The sequence below is a fragment of the Miscanthus floridulus genome, unplaced genomic scaffold, assembly GCF_019320115.1.
Source record: "Miscanthus floridulus cultivar M001 unplaced genomic scaffold, ASM1932011v1 os_1287, whole genome shotgun sequence".
NCBI classification, from domain to species: Eukaryota; Viridiplantae; Streptophyta; class Magnoliopsida; order Poales; family Poaceae; genus Miscanthus; species Miscanthus floridulus.
The window spans coordinates 4,431-13,309 of record NW_027097633.1 but is presented as its reverse complement, the minus strand read 5'-3'; the positions used below and the strand labels follow the sequence as shown (position 1 = coordinate 13,309).

The 8,879-nt window shown below is 44.7% G+C and overlaps 2 long non-coding RNA genes across 12 annotated transcripts; both read right to left on the bottom strand.

The window, feature by feature from the left end:
• Positions 1-245: 245 nt before the first annotated feature.
• On the bottom strand, positions 246-3,633 carry LOC136533895 (uncharacterized). 10 transcript variants are annotated; one of them, XR_010778621.1, is made up of 8 exons: positions 3,524-3,601; positions 2,970-3,032; positions 2,251-2,842; positions 1,641-1,863; positions 1,426-1,451; positions 1,196-1,308; positions 720-1,097; positions 246-514 (listed from the first exon to the last, which is right to left on the bottom strand). It is a non-coding gene; the product is annotated as an uncharacterized lncRNA (long non-coding RNA). The 10 variants fall into 10 exon arrangements; XR_010778622.1 differs by lacking the exon at positions 2,970-3,032 and having other exon boundaries at positions 3,524-3,598; XR_010778617.1 differs by having other exon boundaries at positions 2,251-3,032; positions 3,524-3,538.
• Positions 3,634-4,757: 1,124 nt separating this feature from the next.
• LOC136533899 (uncharacterized) lies at positions 4,758-6,779 on the bottom strand. Of its 2 annotated transcripts, XR_010778627.1 has the most exons (4): positions 6,455-6,779; positions 5,485-5,716; positions 5,144-5,244; positions 4,759-5,063 (listed from the first exon to the last, which is right to left on the bottom strand). It is a non-coding gene; the product is annotated as an uncharacterized lncRNA (long non-coding RNA). The 2 variants fall into 2 exon arrangements; XR_010778626.1 differs by having other exon boundaries at positions 4,758-5,244.
• Positions 6,780-8,879: the final 2,100 nt, after the last annotated feature.

Below are 8,879 nucleotides of genomic sequence, written 5' to 3'. Positions count from 1 at the left end.
AATGGTACTATTCATCGAGTTCAAAAAAATTTGCAAAGTCAACAAGGCCATAGAAGCAAAACGCTGCTAGCCATGCCAAATTACTTTAGACTAGTGGAAGGCGCGCCATTGCGCGCGTTAGTTCACAGTCGAAAATATAAATTGAAACATTCGATGTACAGCCGAGTTAACAGTCAAGTAGACATGTATGTAGTTGGTAACATAACACAGCCAAATATAGATTAAGAACAGCTTAGATAGAGTAAATGGTTTGTGAGCCTATCTGAGATTTTAACAACTGATAAAACTCAATGTAAGGAAACTGGAGATACACAACCAATTTTCTGAACCAAACTGTTATTTCGCAATCAAGCCCTGATGCTAACATGCAAGTATTTGATATGGAGAAAAAAATTTGGTTAATCTGCACTTTCATTTGATCCTCCTGGTATCAGTTGGGAAACAATGAATCATACGATCCGATCCTTTGATGGACTCCTTTCGGGAAGTATGCACATGGAACACATCCTCTGTCCTGCCAGATTAGCTTTCTCAGAACCTAGTTAAGGCTATTGGAATCCATGTAACTAATGATCTGCTATTAAAATCGTGTGCACTCAAATCAAGACATCTCAAAAATAACCTTCCGATCAATTGTGTGCATGTATGCTTGCAAGAGAAGGTTGAGCGAAATTGGAATTTGGATAGAAATAAACAGAGGGAGGCAAATTGAGGGGTACCTGTTACTCTTTGATGTTCAGGAATGATGGTTGCCTTGTCCAGGAGGGATCTACATATGATTCATGAACTGCACTTGACCCCAGCCAGATCTGAATACCTAGCAATGGGAGAGGCCTGTAGCGACTCCTTCAGTAAAAGCCTGGATTGTCAGTGGCAACACAGAAAGGAAAATAGACGCCAACCTCTTAGAGAATCTACTGGAAAGGGAACTTTCACTCTTCTCACAGTTTTCATGATCAGACACCGCTGGTTCAATGGCACGATTCTTGTCCGCAGATAAAGATGTTGAACTTGGTTGGCTTGGGTACATTTTATCCAACGATATAGGATTCTTTCTTTGCAGCATGCCCTTGGCTTTTGCGTCTATTCAAAAATAACTGCATTCATAATTCCCTTATAATAGTTTGAAGAGAAAGATGCGTACAGATTAAGCCGCCAAAAAAAAGGGGAGAAAGGAAGAAAAAAAACGTCATACCTGGCCATAATTATTACTGGACATAGCTTGGAACAGTATGTGGGCAATTATTACTGGAAGCAACTTGGAACGCTATCTGTTGTCCACGTATTCTGCCAGCTCATCTTCCAGACCTAGAAACAAATGACACATAACAAATGAATCACAGTTTGTATCAGTGGAAAACAGTTACAGATTCTACGACTGTTTTATTCTAATTGATATTCTAATATGTGCTGAATCTTTTTTACCTGTGCTGCCCAGGCACTTGATGAACCTAAAAATATGGACATGATGACATTGGCCTTCATTAACATGATGAACTGATGTGTATGAAAAGAACTATAGAAATAATGTTTGTGGTCCAATAATAAAAAGGGGTAACATGGGAGACAATCGTAGATAAGAGTCCCAACTTTTTTAAGCAAATGCAATGGACTAAATAGCTGATCGATTGGAGTTGAACCTCTTTTTTTGTGTGTAGGACCAGTAATTACTGGAATTGCCTGGGCTTGAAATTGCTTCTCATTCTCATAGTGTGAAATGTACTTAGACTCAAATATTTTAGAATCGTAGATGGTACCATATATTCGAACTTCAAAGAACCACTATATATACATATACCTTGTTTGAGCAGAGTAGCTAAAATGTAAAAAAGAGCTTATAGTCTGAGTTAGATGAAGCGTACCCTGGAAAACAAAGGAAGCAATATACACCTCTTTAACACTGGAAAACAAACGGACCTCTGAGGGAAGGTAAGAGGGAGAATGCATTTCCTTGTTTTTTCCTGATGAGCCCAAAGGTGCAACATGAAATCTTAAACCATGCACCGATACACGTCTATAGATGGCAAATTTACCAAACATAAGTTCATGCTATGCGCCAACTGGTTTCCCCAAACACAAACAGCATGAACTCTCAATCTGGAGGTAAAATAAAATCTGAGAGAAGGAAGTGGTAATGCAAAATCAAGGGAGAGAAAAAGGAGACAAGATCTAAGAAAAACCAGGTAACAGGACGCAAACAATTGAACATGAAAGTAGCAAGGAACAGACACTACATGGCATGGGGAGGACCTGAAAGTAGCAGCTGGACACGAAAGTAGCAATGAACACCGAAGATTAGTTGTAGACCATAAAACTGGACATGGAAATTTTACCTGCGTAGCATAAAACTGGGCGTGGGAATTTTACTTTGTTTCGCACTCAACTCACCAACAACTATGAAAAGGATCTTAGATTGCTTCATGTTGGCGACAATAACATGTAACATCAGTATGGTGATTTGGAACACGACAGCTGTAATGGTGGCAAGCATGATAGTGCTTATAGATTGAAGCACCATGTAGCAGGCATAGCTATATATACAGAATATTACATGGCTAGCAGGTTTGCTAGATGGCAGATTTGAGTGCATATAGAAAAGCATTAGAGTGTTGATATTATACAAGATTAGTACGATGTGCACTGCATGCTCTGTCAGATGCAGTATCCAAAAGCATGACAGAGCGTCGAGTAGAAATATTATACAAGGTTAGGAGGCAGTGGGCTGCAGTCTCTGTTGGGCTTCGTCATGGATGCAAGGATGATCAGAACTTCCGGCTGCGGTCAGATTCCCAGCCGTGTTCATCGTCGTCGGAGATGTCCAGCGAGGAATCTGTGTCGATGTCTGGAGAGTGTTTTTGATATCACTAATAGGTTTGCTAAATTATGATAACTGAGGATGAGGAAGAAACAATTGGAACCAACCAAGCTGAGAGGCTGAGGAAGAAGCAAGAAAGAGATAGGAGTGGTACCTGAAATTTTGGCTGACAAAGAAAGGCTTAAAAGACAAAGTCTAGAGACCCATTTTTTTTATCCTAACATAGAGAAAACTGAATTAATTGTACATAGATGGTGCAAGCACAACACCTAGGAACTTTGAACTCCTATAGCAAAATATTCTTTATGGGTTCTCGCTAAGTCGGCAATTTTTCCCAAATCCTAACTATCTGTAGACATTGTCAACCAATATCATCGTATACATGAAAACAATGGGAGATGCCCAGACTAATAAACTTGCACAATTCCAACCGAACTGTAGACATAAAGGTTTGTACGCAAAAAAATTATTAATATTGAACACATCAATAGCAGGAATTATATAAAAGCGGCAAAGCTGCATCTATGTCAAACTGATATAAAGTGTCTATAATCGGACCTGCACCTACTTCCCATAAAGTATCTATGAAGATTTTATATAACAGAATTTATTTATCTATACGCTTCGATATGTCTAAATAAATTCTGAAAATAACCATGCTTTCTTAAGCTACAACTCAGAATGTAGATGGCTGAAGGAAGAACTTACAAAGCCGAGAAGGAAGCAGATAGGTCACTTGTTGCTGGATACATTCGGTGTCGATACCTACATTTTGGAGAGGGCACCTGTAAATGCATAATTGCATCAGTATATCAGAATAATAATGAGGAGCCTCATCAATTTACCTCTGATTACATAGTTTCTCACAAATCTCTCAATGGTATATGTTAGAATATATAATACATTGGTCTAGCTAACTTCCGAATAATCACATTAGGATATTAAAAAACAACCACCGTGAGGTTTCATTATTTTACCTTTGATTGACTCGGTGTGCACAAATATTTTCAACGGTGTTCATGGGAGCTTGTCAGACCAAGGAAGTGGTTTGCAAAGTACAATGCTTGGGGAAAAGAATTTTTATTGGTTTTCCGGTTACCATCCTGCAGGAAGGATTCCAAGAAGAACACCTGTTCCTTGCGTAGCTGAACTTTTTAACCTGCAACAACTATATATATTACGAAACACAAAGGAACAATTAGGCCATAAAAAACCACAGACGGAAATAGAAGGGTTTCTGGAAAATGGGAAAGAAGAGATGAGTTTGGTTTAAGGGGAAAAACACGTAATGGAAGCTGTAGACTCTGAATCTGAAGTAGCATCATAAAAGAACAGGTAGAAGAACAGAGAACAATGGCTTGAGCTGCATCTTTTTTAGCAGGAAAATGAGGTACCAAAGATGAGTCCTATGTAGTGTCCTAGATCATGGTAACAAACAACACAACATTCTAAAATACAGAATATTTGTGTTTCATCCCACAAGACCATAGATGGATAACATAGGTGCAGGAACTCGACTATCAGTTACCATGATCAAATCCAAGAACAGGAGGCTGTAAAAATGTTCTAAAATTAGGGTGGGGAAAGAGGTCACAGAAGAGGGAAACCATTATCGCGCACACTAACACACATAGTTGCGCTGTAGACCATGAAACACACTGAAGCTGATATCAAGTGCAGTGCCACAGTGGTAAACTGCAAATTGATCTATATAATACAGAACTCATTCTGGGAACAATAACAATAAGCATGGCTAGGTGCGTAGGTATTTGGATGAGAAAATATTAAGAAGGTAAATTACCTGAAATGGTTAGCAAGCCATGTTCTTTCCTGGTCTGAAAATGCAGGCGTATTCAATATCGAATTATTTAGTTACTGACGATAGAAAGAAAAAAAAACTGAAAACAATTCACTCTGTATAGTGTGGCACAGAAAGCTTGCAGCACAACAATTATAGGGGACTTACCGTACAATAAATCCAAAGGAGTTGCTATGACGCTATCAAATAAGCACCTAAGAATCTTATCAGCATATATGACACCACTGACTATAAAAATATGCAAAATATGCAGGAAGCACATTTTCAAAAAGAATTTTCTTTTTGCGGTAATCATCGAATCAATCAAATTAATCTTCATGTGCCTCAAATCGAATAACACACTTAGCACGCAGCTGCTCCAAGTAATTGGTTGGCCGCTGCACAGGTGCTCAGCTCTGTTGTGTCCCTTGACCATATCGGCTCAGATTGCTACAACAACCAGCAACTCCGTGGTAAGTAAGGACGGAAAACAGTAACTTATATAGTAGCAAACATAGAAACGGGAGTACCTAAGAGACGGTGCCGAGGCCGGTTAATACCAGGGGAAAGGAACCTTGGATGATTATGTAAATCTTGGAAGGACCAAGCAAGGAAACCAATACATCAAGCACTATGAAACATTATTATGGTTGGAGGTATATAGCATAAGTCAGAAGCAAGCATAATGGAGGTGGAGTAAAACAAATGGGTATTGGATTAACGTACTTAGGTTTCTTGGACTAAAAAAAAGATTAAAGAAACCACACAATTTTTCTGAACTGTTAAAACATAATGTAGTACATAACTCTTGATCAGGTAGGAATCACAGCCATGAATTAGCATGCCAAAAAAAAAATTTGTTGCTTAGTACCGAGGTCTCCTTTAGACAGCTAGAGCCTATCGATCTCGGCACGGCAGCGAGGTGCCACCGCGTCCCTTCTCGCTTCGCTTCGGCCCGGGGCCCGGGCGGGGCGCGTCCCCGGCTCAGGCCTCATCAGGCCGATGATCTATATACACGATACTGATGGAAAATGAACGTCCACGAGATTCGCTAATGGAGCAGTGACTACGACGACGATGCTCATTGGCTCGTTGCTGCAAACCTGGGAAATGAGGTTGAAGTATTAAATCTTGATGATTATCTCACGGAATCTTACTTTTGAAAGTTTGGACCAGCCTAACTGTCTGTACTCTCCCACTTTTTTACTCGACATTAGACTACCTAATTCCGGATAGAACTAAATTCAACTCATGCTTATCTGTATTCAAAATATCAGTTTTCAATCTAGACTTTGTCCACAACCTATATGGTTACCCCTAAAGTTAACAAAGCTTAATGTGAAAAATTACCCCAACCTAAGACCATGTTGTAGACTTGATTTTTTAATGCAAAGTTCATGCAAAGATGATCGATCATTTCATTGGCCACATCACATAGCTTGCATGACACGTCACCGTGGAGGAGGCAGAGCTGCAAGGAGCTGTGCCAAACAGGCCCTAAGATCACATCGATCAAACACACCTAGAACATCTCACCATATCTGTTGGATGAATACAATTTGTACGGTTAGATTATTGCCCCTTGTACTATTTTAAGATGTCCTAATGCCACTCAACTGCATCCTACTGGGCAAGCGAGGGAGCAGGGGGCTATCAAACACTGAAAAGGCTGAAAACATGATAATTAGGTTCAAGAAAATAGATGGCCATGCTTGAAAGGCTCTTTCTTTGTCCAGTTTCTTTACCGCTCGGCCCCATCCCACCACGATCTATGCTCCAAGATATGAGCTCCATCAAAATCGAGAGAGGGAGGGCAAGACAGAGAGGAGATGGGAGTTTACCTCGTCGTCCACGCAGTTGCTGGAGGGACAGCGACCTGGCGTCCGCCGCTGCTGTTGCCGGCGAGCGCCTCCACGCAGGAGCAGGGCACCGCCGGGACCGGCGCTGGGCGGTCGCGACCTGTAGCACAGCAGCTAGGGTTTCGTCCACCACAGGAGCACACCGGAGCAGAGGGAGGAGGCAGCGGGGGGGGGGGGAGCAGCGACGCCGGCGGCCACCAGTAGGGCCCGGTCGTGCCGCGCCGTGGCCGGGGACGTGGCAGGCCGGGGGCGGACGAGCGAAGGGGGATCGGGAGAGGGAGGGAGCGGACGAGAGAGAGCGAGGAAGGGGAAGGAGAAGCAGAAGTTTGGAGAACGGAAATCCGAAGCTGGGTATTATATTTGTTTCGCTGGATTCTGACAAGAAGCCGTATAAGGTAAATAAGAGTGCGAAGAATTCGAAGAAGCTGGAGAGGACGACGGGAAGCTGCTCCGGACGAGAATCAGCTTCAAGAGATCTGGGCCATCGATTCGAAAATCCGACGGACGGAAAAAATTGGAGTGACGTGGACGGCGCTCCTGTCGGAGGAGCAGGCCGGGCTTGTCTAGGTAAATTGTGCAAACAAAAAACCTGTCCCGTGGGCCAAGCCTGCTCGTGGGCATGGGCCATGGGCTGAGCTGACTTCATTAACAGATCTGCGTGGAAATCTGGACCAGGCCGTTCTTTCACCGATCAGCCCAGAGCCCAGAGCCCGTTCTCTTCAACGATTTTATTTATATAAGGGATTTTTCGATTGACGCCATTATAATTTTAAAAGTTTTAAGATACGTCACTATAATTCATCTATTTATAAAACTAATTCGTTGTCTCCCCTATCCATACTATTTTCTACTTCTCCCGTACGTGGACCCATTGTCAGATAAAAGATGTGTACGGCGTTAAGGCCTCGCGTCCTCTCCGTTAGAACAGGCCCGCCCGCGGCAAACTGCGCACGAGCGGAGCGGCGGCCTGCGCCATCGTCCCCGGCGGCGTCCCCGTTCCCGTCCTCTCGCCTGCGCCATGGCCGGAGCCCACCCTTGCTGTGGCCATGGCCAGAGCCGAGCTTGCCCAGCGGTGTCCCCGTCCCCTCGCCCGCGTCATGGCCGGAGCCGAGCTTGCCCTCCGCGCCACATGGCCGGCAACTTCCTGGCGCAGCACACGGTGGCGGACGTGCAGTCCGAAAAGCTGTCGGAGTCCGACGTCGACCGGGCCAAGGCGAAGCGGCGGCGCTCGCCCGGGCAGGCCTGCGTGCGAGGCGGAGCGGGGGCGCTCGCCCGCAGCTGCCTCCGTGAACTCGCGTCGGCGTCGTGGCCCTGCGAGAAGAACCACGCGCCTCGGTCATGCCCTTGAACACCTTCCTGCAGCGTCGTGTGGTTGGCCGCCCAGCGCTCGTAGTGGTACTGTGGTACAGGTACCTGTCCAACGACGCATTGGCGAGCTCGTGGCGCGGAACGCCGGCGCCGCGCAGCACCAGCAGCAGTAGCTCGTGCTCGCGGACGACAGGGCAGTGTCGCCGGAGGTCGTTGACGCTAAAGTTCAGCAACACGCGACGAGCCAGAGCGGAGCGCAGTGCACAAGATCTTCACAAGGTTTCCAGTTTGCTCTGTTTTGTCTCAAAAGTCTGCTGCTCCTTTTCGATATGTCATTGGACTATCAAAATTAATTCATTTTTTTGGTTCTTTCGTTTTTAACGCAAAGTAAGCAATACTCCCCATGCATGATATTCACTATTCAGACCAGTCTAACGGATAATCCAACAGTCAGTGGCAGTAGGTGACCACGAACTGCGAAAAGGGAGAGCATCCTTGACGGCCAATCCATTAGCTCGCAAGCAAACCATGAGCGCAAGGCAAAGCACAGCTCACTGCAGAGAGAAGCCACGCTGCAGCTATTCATCGCGGAACAGAAACGAACATAGGGCACGGGGCGTTTTGCTAGTTTAGCTTCCATGATTCGGCCGTGGATGGCGTTGTGGAGGAGCTCTACGGCGCAGCGGGACGGATGAGGAGGCGTTCGCCTGCTCCATGTACGAGCTCGACGACAGCTTCGCGCGCATCTAGCAGTCGCTCCGGATCGCCGCGGACGTTGCGGAGATCGAGCGGGAGCAGCGTTGACACAGGCTTGCGCGCAGTCCGCCACGAGTGGGCCTGTTCTAACGGAGAGGAGGCGGGGACCTAACGTCGTACACGTATCTATATGCTTACAGACAATGGGTCCATATACGATATAAGTGTAGAAAAATGAGATGACAAGAGAGACATGAAATTATAATGGCAATTTTTCAAATAGATGAATTGTAATGGCTATCTTCGAATTTGCAAAATTGTAATGGCGTTGATAAAAAAAACCTTTATATAATGGTCGTGAATCCGGCGGATCGGATCGATCGAATCCATTTCCCCACTCACG